Source organism: Pongo abelii, chromosome 14 (genome assembly GCF_028885655.2).
Source record: "Pongo abelii isolate AG06213 chromosome 14, NHGRI_mPonAbe1-v2.0_pri, whole genome shotgun sequence".
Classification (NCBI taxonomy): domain Eukaryota; kingdom Metazoa; phylum Chordata; class Mammalia; order Primates; family Hominidae; genus Pongo; species Pongo abelii.
The window spans coordinates 110,395,510-110,406,007 of NC_071999.2; the positions used below are offsets into that span (position 1 = coordinate 110,395,510).

The following is a 10,498-nucleotide window of genomic DNA, read 5'->3' on the forward strand; positions in this document are numbered from 1 at the left end:
TTTGCATAATTTATATCATTTGCTTTTGCACTTATTAAAAGAAAAAAATTTATGTCTTCAGTTCTGCAGTTGGTTTTGTTTTGTTTTTCATTTTCTTAAATTAATATTAGAAATAGCTACAATGTGTCTTATATTTATCTGTTAGAATTTTGGCAACTTGAGTCAATTTCCTAGACTCTTTCTGACTGAAAATGTTGAATTTATCTGAGCCTATTGCTCTGCGAAGACAGCAAAGGTTAATAAATCACTCTTCCCTTTTGTGTTTTTAGACTAAATACAAAGGATCACCCTGCCGTTGTAGGAAGTAAGGCTCACCTCCACCCTTCCACAATGTCTTCTTAGTTTCATAAAATCTCAAGTTTTCCTTGTCTTCTTTGAGACATTCCTAATTAATTAACATTCTTTTATTATTATTATTATTATTATTATACTTTAGTTCTAGGGTACATCATGTGCATCAGGCACAGGTTTGTTACAAAGGTATACATGTGCCATGTTGGTTTGCTGCACCCATCAACTCGTCATTTACATTAGGTATTTCTCCCAATGCTATCCCTTCCCCAGCCCCACACACCCCCGACAGACTACAGTGTGTGATATTCCCCTCCCTGTGTCCATGTGTTCTCATTTTCAACACCCACCTATGAGTGAGAGCATGCGGGGTTTGGTTTTCTGTCTTTATGATAGTTTGCTTAGAATGGTTTCCAGCTTCATCCATGTCCCTGCAAAGGACATGCACTCATCCTTTTTCATGGCTGCATAGTATTCCATGGTGTATATTTGCCACATTTTCTTAATCTAGTCTATCATTGATGGACATTTGGGTTGGTTCCAAGTCTTTGCTATTGTGAATAGTGCCGCAATAAACATACGTGTGCATGTGTCTTTATAGTACCATGATTTATAATCCTTTGCATATATACCCAGTAATGGGATCACTGGGTCAAATGCTATTTCTAGTTCTAGATGCTTGAGGAATCACCACACTATCTTCCACAATGGTTGAACTAATTTACACTTCCATCAACAGTGTAAAAGCGTCCCTATTTCTCCACATCCTCTCCAGCATCTGTTGTTTCCTGACTTTTTAATGATCACCATTCTAACTGGCGTGAGATGGTATCTCACTGTCGTATTGATTTGCATTTATCTGATGACCAGTGATGATGATCATTTTTTCATATGTCTGTTGGCTGCATAAATGTCTTTTTTTGAGAAGTGTCTGTTCATATCCTTTGCCCACTTTTTGATGGGGTTGTTTGTTTTTTTCTTTTAAATTTGTTTAAGTTCTTTGTAGGTTCTGGATATTAGCCCTTTGTCAGATGGGTAGATTGGAATAATTTTCTCCTGTTCTATAGGTTGTCTGTTCACTCTGATGATAGTTTCTTTTGCTGTGCAGAAGCTCTTTAGTTTAATTAGATCCCATTTGTCTATTTTGGCTTTTGTTGCCATTGCTTTTTGTGTTTTAGTCATTAAGTCTTTGTCCATGCCTATGTCCTGAATGGTATTGCCTAGGTTTTCTTCTAGGGTTTTTATGGTGTTAGGTCTTACATTTAAGTGTTTAATCCATCTTGAGTTAATTTTTGTAGACGATATAAGAAAGGGATCCAGTTTCAGCTTTCTACATATGGCTAGCCAGTTTTCCCAGCACCATTTATTAAATAGGGAATCTTCTCCCCATTGCTTGTTTTTGTCAGATTTGTCAAAGATCAGATGGCTGTAGATGTGTGACATTATTTCTGAGGCCTCTGTTCTGTTCCATTGGTCTATATATCTGTTTTGGTACCATCACCATGCTGTTTTGGTTACTATAGCCTTGTAGCGTAGTTTGAAGTCATGTAGTGTGATGCCTCCAGCTTTGTTCTTTTTGCTTAGGATTATCATTCCTACATGGGCTCTTTTTTGGTTCCATATTAACTTTAAAGTAGTTTTTTCCAATTCTGTGAAGAAAGTCAATGGTAGCTTGATGGGGATAGCATTGAGTCTATAAATTACCTTGGGCAGTATGACCATTTTCATGATATTGAGTCTTCCTCTCCATGAGCATGGAATGTTCTTCCATTTGTGTCCTCTTTTATTTTGTTGAGCATTGATTTGTAGTTGTCCTTGAAGAGGTCCTTCACATCCCTTTAAGTTGGATTCCTAGGTATTTTATTCTCTTTGTAGTTGTTGTGAATGGGAGTTCACTCATGATTTGGCTCTCTGTTTGTCTATTATTTGTGTATGGGAATGCTTGTGATTTTTGCACATTGATTTTGTATCCTGAGACTTTGCTGAAGGTGCTTATCAGCTTAAGGAGATTTTGGGCTGAGATGATGGCATTTTCTAAATATACAATCATGTCATCTGCAAACAGAGACAGTTTGACCTCCTCTTTTTCTAATTGAATACATTTCTTCCTCTTGCATGATTGCCCTAGCCAGAACTTCCAACACTATGTTGAACAGAAGTGGTGAGAGTGGGCATCCTTGTCTTGTGCTGGTTTTCAAAGGGAATGCTTCCAGGTTTGCCCATTCAGTGTGACGCTGGCTGTGCGTTTGTCATAGATAGCTCTTATTATTTTGAGATACGTTACATCAATACCTAGTTTATTGAGAGTTTTTAGCATGAAGAGCTGTTGAATTTTGTCAAATGCCTTTTCTGCATCTATTGAGATAATCATGTGGTTTCTGTCATTGATTCTGTTTATGTGCTGGATTACGTTTATTGATTTGCATATGTTGAACCAGCCTTGCATCCCAGGGATGAAGCCCACTTGATTGTGGTGGATAAGCTTTTTGATGTGCTGCTGGATTCAGTTTGCCAGCATTTTATTGAGCATTTTTGCATAGATGTTCATCAGGGATATTAGCCTAAAATTCTCTTTTTGTGTTGTTTCTCTACCAGGCTTTGTTATCAGGATGATACTAGCCTCTTAAAATGAGTTAGGGAGGATTCCCTCTTTTTCTATTGATTGAAATAGTTTCAAAAGGAATGGTACCAGCTCCTCTTCGTACCTCTGGCAGAATTCAGCTGTGAATTCATCTGGTCCTGGACTTTTTTTGCTTCATAGGCTATTAATTATTGCCTCAATTTCACAACTTATTATTGGTGTATTCAGAGATTCAACATCTTCCTGCTTTAGTTTTGGGAGGGTGTGTGTGTCCAGCAATTTATCAATTTTTTGTAGATTTTCTAGTTTATTTGCATGGAGGTGTTTTTTAGAATTCTCTCATGGTAGTTTGTATTTCTGTTTCTTCTATTTCAATAGTTTGACTAAAATCACAGGACAAAGAGCTAGAGAAATTCATTTTATTGAATTAGACATTGATTAATTCATCGAGGAACTCTCATGCACACTCTTCTTGTATATGTCACCTTCAAAATCTCTATAGCTGGAGTCCCCTTCCCACACATCCTTGTTGGCAACCTACTTAAATTTCTTGTTTTGGCAAAAATGTCACCTATTTGATGAAGACTTTTCTCATCCATTTAGTTTCAGTTATTTGTTTTCTTACAATTTCATATACATATCATAAATTATATAACAATTGGTCATGATTGTTTATGTTTGTGTCTCCACAATCAGAACACGGTTGGTATTTCTGCTGTGAAGCTCACTGGCAAACACATTCTAGGTGATCAATACATGTTTGTTGACACCCAACATTGATGAATGAATGTGTGATTAATGAATGAGTGCATTAGGAACAGTTCTCACAACTCCCAATGACCTTTCTTTTATCTGTGTAAATCCTACCAAGACTTTTATCTGTATACAACAATGGTAACATTATGAGATCAGCTAAAAGTTATTCTTTTTACCATATTTTTGTTCCATATTAGTATACTTTTTAGTTACATTCACACCTACTGTAGTTCTTTTCTTTCCCATTAGGAGAATAGAGAAGGAATCAGTGCTATTGGCATTCAATTGACAACTTCTTTGATGACTAGAATAACTTACTATGCCTGCTAGTGCATATAATACCACCTGACAGTAACTAAGGCATGTCATTTTCCAGAGTAGTTGTGTATCTCAAATAAATTATTTTACTAAGTGTACCACAAATCACTAAAATATTTAACAATGTCACAAAGAGAGTAGTATCCCAGATAGTAATTTAACTATAGAGAAAATCTGGGTAAATATTTGTAATTTAAGACAGACACAGTGAAACTGTAGTGTGAATGGACATTAAAAAAGTTGAAAATGTAAGACTCTGAGAAAGATCACTGGTATTGATTGGAAAGATTATATCTGGTAGTTATAAAGGAATGTGTGGTATGGAGCTGATGTAAGCTTCATGGAATCCATTTTTTAGCTAGTTTAGATCATGTAAGTTTCAAGTTGCTTTTATCCCTAGTTAAAATATTATTTTTGGATTTTTAAAAATGCCTAATTTAACAGCTCAACAGCAATTTGGAGCAATTTGGACTATAAAATTGCACTGTTGTTATAACCTCATGATGAGATAAGATTAAATGAATCAGAAATGATGCATTAACTCCATATTACAATATGCATGGGTTTAAAACATTAAGAGGGTGAATGTTCTTGGTAGATAATCAAGGATTTGCTATTTCTAAACATTTTTAAAATGGCTGATGTTTGCCAGAAAAAGCTGTTTCCAGACTTACTAATCTCTATTCATTAAGGTCTTCTATGAGTGTAGGGTAAAAAGCAAGCTTTGAGCTTCACCTGTTAATATGCCCATGGGACATTGCAACACTCTTACCAGAGCCAGCCAAAGTCTTGATTGAAAAAATAGAAGAATTTTTATATCAGTAAACCCAGTATTTTTACTTACACTTAGTAATAAACCCAGTAAACCCATTCCAAACACCATGCCACGGCAATCCACAGGTCTCACTTTTTAATTCTCTCTGCTCCAGCTCTATCCTATGCTTGACTTTTTAAGTCTGGGACACACATTATTATCATACAGACTTATTCTTGAAATGTGCAGGGCTTTTTGTGATAAAAGGTAAAATCATGATCGATTAAATGTGAATTAAATATAAAATTGTCTCTTTTTATTTTCAGGTAATATGATTGTTATTTATATAGTTGTTTTTTTGTGACAGAGTGCTGAATTAATATACATGAACAATTTCAACTTTAGAGATAGATAAAAATGGGAGTGATATAGCACCATTTGCCGAAGAGTTGCTCTCAGTTCTTTCTGGGGCTGTTTTCCTGGCTATGTTTTTGCATGCCAGAGCTTGCTCAAAAAATTTTTTTGAGATTAACTTTGAAATGCATTTTTCCCATGCATTAATCAATATCAAAAATTATATTAAAACAAAAATAACTAGTCACTTGTATAATTTTAATAGATAATATTTATAATACGTTTGATTACATTATTTTAAATTAATATTTATTAAACTGTAATTAAGCATTTGTTTTAAAAATCTGCTAATTTATTTTTCTTGGATGGAGTTCCACTTTTGTTGCCCAGGCTGGAGTGCAATGGGGTGATCGTGGCTCACTGTAGCCTCCACTTCCTGGGTTCAAGCGATTCTTCTGCCTCAGCCTCCTGAATATCTGGGATTACAGGCACCTACCACCATGCCCTGCTAATTTTTTGTATTTTTAATGGAGACAGGATTTCGCCATGTTGGTCAGGCTGGTCTCGAACTCCTGGCCTCAGGTGATCCACCTGCCTTGGCTTCCCAAAGTGCTGGGATTACAGGCATGAGACACCACACCCAGCCAAAAATCTACTAATTTTGGCAGTCCATCTTCTTTCCCTCAGAGAGTTACACTTTCCCCCTACATCATTCTGAGAGCAGACATTCTTTTAAGTAGCTGGACCTTGCCCACCTTGGGGATGGCTCTACAACTCAAGGTAGCTGAATTAATTCAGAAGTTGTTAAAACTGGGTCATTCATGGCTCATTGGGTACTTAATTTTTATACTCCCCTCTTCCCATGTCTGCATTCTGTAAGAAGAGAGACCCTACTTAAAAATAAAATTGGCAATACTTAAAAGAGGGGAAAAGCAAGTAGTCAATTCCATTACACAAAAGGTAGATAATATAATGCTTGTTGTGTCTTTAGAATGCACATGATGGACCTTTCAGTGCTATAGCTGTAGGAGACTGTGTAGAGAATTTTAGGACGTTGAAGGCTGTTGGCTACCACTTCCAGCCTTCTGCAAGTTTTCACAAGAAAATGAATTTTGCCCCAACAGGCCCATTGGGAAAAAGGGAAATAAGAAAACACTTCCAGATTTCTAGAAATACTCTCTGCTGCTGGTCAGCAACCAATATGTCTAAAAATCATAATAATATGCTCTATAGCTTTGGAAAAAATATGTTAAATGCCCTGCCCAAAGCAGAGATATGGAGGGGCAAATCACAAGAGACATGGATTTCAGTGTAGGAGACGAAAAACGGGAGAAGCCTAAACTCACAATTATTCTGAGTATTTCTTGCTTGACAAAGGCTAAAATTATTGCACTGAAGAAGAATAAAGCCAGCTTCTGTGAGTGTAATCCAGCCTCCTTGATGCCTCCCAATTTCAGAGGCAGGGGCCAAGATGGATGCAGACGAGCTGAGACCGGTGAGTGATGAAGTCTGTGTAGCACCAGGCCTCCACGTGGGTGGTGCATGAATGGAGATCTTCGACTTCGCCAGTTGGCCCTTTGGCTCAACCAACAGACAATGAAGGTTGAAAGAAATCGTTTCTGTCATGTCAGCCTAGAAAATAGTTGTCTATGCACCTAGCTTCTGTTGTGGCCTCCATGCCTCTTTACATATATCCGTGCATGACTGAGTAAAGATGTCCTCTCAAAGAACAGATCTGAGGAAAGTAAGAATGACTGACCAAGAAACTCACTCCATGATAAAGGCAAATATTCTCGATGTATCTGTTCTACATGATACAGTCTGAGCAATGCAGCTGTGATGCTCTTTTTCCAAATGGCAATTTTTTTCAATTACATGCTTATTATTTATACTTGCTTTGCTACATTTTTATTGTTCCCATCCAATATAAATTTTGTAACTTGAATGATTAAATGAATCATTTAGGTATAGGTGGCTGAATCACGAGGACTTGCATTTGGTTTGTAAGAATGTCTTTTACTCAGAACAAGGACGAGGTAACTTTTCCCTTTTTGCAGTGAGGATGATCACATCACCTGTTTTGGATTATCATCTGACATGTGGGAAAGTTTCAAATAAAGCTTATATATGTCTTCAAAAGGTGATACTACATGAACCTGAAAGCCGAATAGAATTCTCACTGCCAAATGCATCTTCATTCAACGTTGTCTTTGCTGTTTGCTCTGAGTCAGTGCATCTTCAATTATATGTGATAAAAGATCAATTTTGTTTTGTTTCCAATCATCTGGAACCAATACTTTCATCAAATATAAAAAGGTATAGGAAAAGTGAAATTTAAAGTCATAAAACATAAGTCTTAACAACTTAGGAGATTTAACAGGCATGAACTACTCTGTCAAACTACTAAAATATTTAGAATCATTCAATTTCTAGACATATTTCACTGCAGATTGGTAAAAAGCAGTTTACAGATGGCATTTTGAGTAGCACTGGTTTAGATCTTTAGGGGTCAGTACCTTGTGCGGTTCTGTCTACACTTAGTTTACCATGGGCTGCTCAGCTGGAGAGTCACAGTGGAAAGATTGACAGGTAGTGAATCTCTACTGATAGTTAATTTGTGAATAATAATAATAGTAATAAATAAGTATATAAAGGAGCTTATTAAATAAATGTGTCCGAGTGTTCTAATTGCCTACCCTAATATGCATTTTCACTTTTAGTAAAAGACACCTACATTTTAGCTGGATGTGCTGCCGCTCATTTGAAGAATGACTTTTCTTAGCTCCTCTTGTACACACGTGTGGCCATATGATTAATCTCTCTGTAAGATGTAGAAGAAACGTATCATGGAACTTTGATAAACTCTCCAGAGAAAAAGTGGAAACACCGTTCTGCTGTCTTTCCTCCAGTTTGCTGCTTGGAATGTGAAAATAGGGGTTGAAGTTCCATCAGCAATGCTGGTTGGATGTAACGAGAGTGGCGTGTGAGGCTCAGCAGAGGACAATGCTGTAGTGAATCCCTGCCAGGGATGCTTGGTGACCATGGAGCAGCCATAACAAACCTGGATTCTTTTACTGGAAAAAATGTGACAATTTTACATTTTTCAGTCTACTTATTTTTTTTTTCTTATGCAGCTAAAACTTCTCTAGTTGATAATGAAATTAAGTTTAAAAATCCTTTTCTTGCCTCTATGAAATGTCCCATTATTTATTTCTGCCCTCTGGGACAGCTCATCATACTCTTCCTCTTTGTCTTTTTAAATACTGGAAGACGTTTATCTTCTAATTTAGGCTAAATAAAAATACTCATTGATCACAGTGATTACTAAGTTTTATTTAATATTTGTTATCTCTTTGAATCCTCTCAGTGAATGATGGTTATATTATCATATTATTATCTCCTTTTTACAGAGGATGAAATTGAGTCTCCAAAAGATTTTGTGACTTGCCCAAGTTTGCAGAACCAAGAAGAAATGGATTGGGCTTGGATTTCCACCTTAATCTGACTCCAGAGGACATGCACTTAACCAGTGATCTATTCCAGTTGTTTCCTTTTGTTAACAAATTACTGCCTTTTTTTTTTTTTTTTTTGATAGGAACATATAACGTGAGATCTATGCTCTTAACACATTTTTAAATGTATACTAGTTCCCCTTTATCTGCTGTTTTGGTTTTACGGTTTTAGTTACCTGTGTTCAGCCATGGTCCGAAAACACTAATTAGAAAATTCCAGAAATATACAAATTAGTACGTTTTAAATGGTGCACTCCTTTGAGTAGTGTGAAAAAAATCTCGCACCGGAAAGTAAATCCTCTATTTGTCCATTCCTGCTGTCTAGAGGTCTCCTCCCTACCTGGCAATTTATGCATCTCTATCCATTGACATCACATCTTTTACCTGATTTGCTTTGATGAATGAAAGGTTTGCAGAATAGACTCCTGTCCCTTAAAACTAGATATTTAAGATATAATTCCTGGTCCTTCAGTCTCTATTTTTTCATTGCTAGGAGACTGACAATATCCTAGATAGGGCCTTCTCCACAAACAGGCATCCCTGGCTGAAGACATGGAGCCAGGCCAGACAATGGATATACAGCATATATAAGAAATAAACTTGTCTTGTATGATTCTGACTCTGAAGTTTGCAGAGTTAGTTTGCGCCTGCCAAGGCCAAGAACTAAGCTTTAGCATACTGAAACAGATTCTATTCTGACAGTCTCCTGCCATTTCCCTATCGCTGGACTCATCGGCATATATTTACTTTCAGTAGGGTGTTTTTCCTGAGGCATAAGACTCAATCAACCCCAAATTTTGGCAGTTTATCCACTGGCAAACATGTAATGACTGGAAAGGCATGTTTCAGTTCCTATGTGTTTCTGCTTTATTATGGGACAAAGACATTGAAAAATTTAACCATGCACGGGAAATCATCATCAATAATTATATTAAAAATGTCTCTACCCTATTAAAAATCTGGAAAATAGAAACTATTAATTAAATGTTTTATGTTTCACATGCACATATTTTATCTATGCTACCTGAATATCCTTACTTTTCATAAGCAATATAATTATTTTATAATTGACAACACCATAATAGACAGTGTTTATATGATTTGCTTTATTAACACAATGTTAATGATAAATGTGTTACAATAGAATGCAAGACTTTTTAGTTACACATGTCCTTCTCACAGTTTTCTATTCAACTTTCTGATACTTCTTTCCAATAACATGTACGAATTTTCTTCATCTACTTGTATCTTAAAAAGTTCACCTTAATTTTTATGTTTTCCCCAAGAAAACTCACATAAGCCTCATAGATTTATTCATAGTAGTTGATATGGTTTGGCTGTGTGCCCCACCCAAACCTTATCTTGAATTGTACTCCCATAATTCCCATGTGTTGTGGGAGGGACCTGGTGGGAGATAATTTGAATCATGGGGGCAGTTTTCCCATACTGTTCTCCTGGTAGTGAATAAGTCTCACGAGATCTGATGGGTTTATGAGGGGTTTACGTTTTTGCATCTTTCTCATTTAACTTTCTCATTTACACCATGTAAGAAGTCTTTTGCCTCCTGCCGTCATTCTGAGGCCTCCCCCACCACATGAAATGGTAAGTCCAATTAAACCTCTTTTTCTTCCCCGTCTTGGGTATGTCTTTTTCAGCAGTGTGAAAATAGACTAATACAGTAAATTGATACCAGTAAAGTGGGGCATTGCTGAAAATATACCCAAAAAAGTGGAAGCCACTTTTGAACCAGGTAACAGGTAGAAGTTGGAACAATTTGGAGGGCTCAGAAGAAGACAGGAAAATGTGGAATAGTTTGAAACTTCCCAGAGACTTGTTGAATGGCTTTGACCAAAAGCCTGATAGTGATATGAGCAATAATGTCCAGGCTGAGGTGGTCTCAGATGGAGATGAGGAACTTGTTGGGAACTGGAG

The 10,498-nt window shown here is 36.6% G+C and overlaps 1 long non-coding RNA gene across 1 annotated transcript in view; it reads left to right on the plus strand.

Annotated features, from left to right (window-relative positions):
* Nucleotides 1-9,466, plus strand: part of LOC129049594 (uncharacterized) — a 74,204-nt gene extending 64,738 nt beyond the window's left edge. The window contains exon 3 of the long non-coding RNA XR_008512817.2: nucleotides 8,465-9,466. This is a non-coding gene — a long non-coding RNA (uncharacterized LOC129049594). The remainder of the gene's footprint in view (nucleotides 1-8,464) is intronic.
* The last annotated feature ends 1,032 nt before the right edge of the window (nucleotides 9,467-10,498 follow it).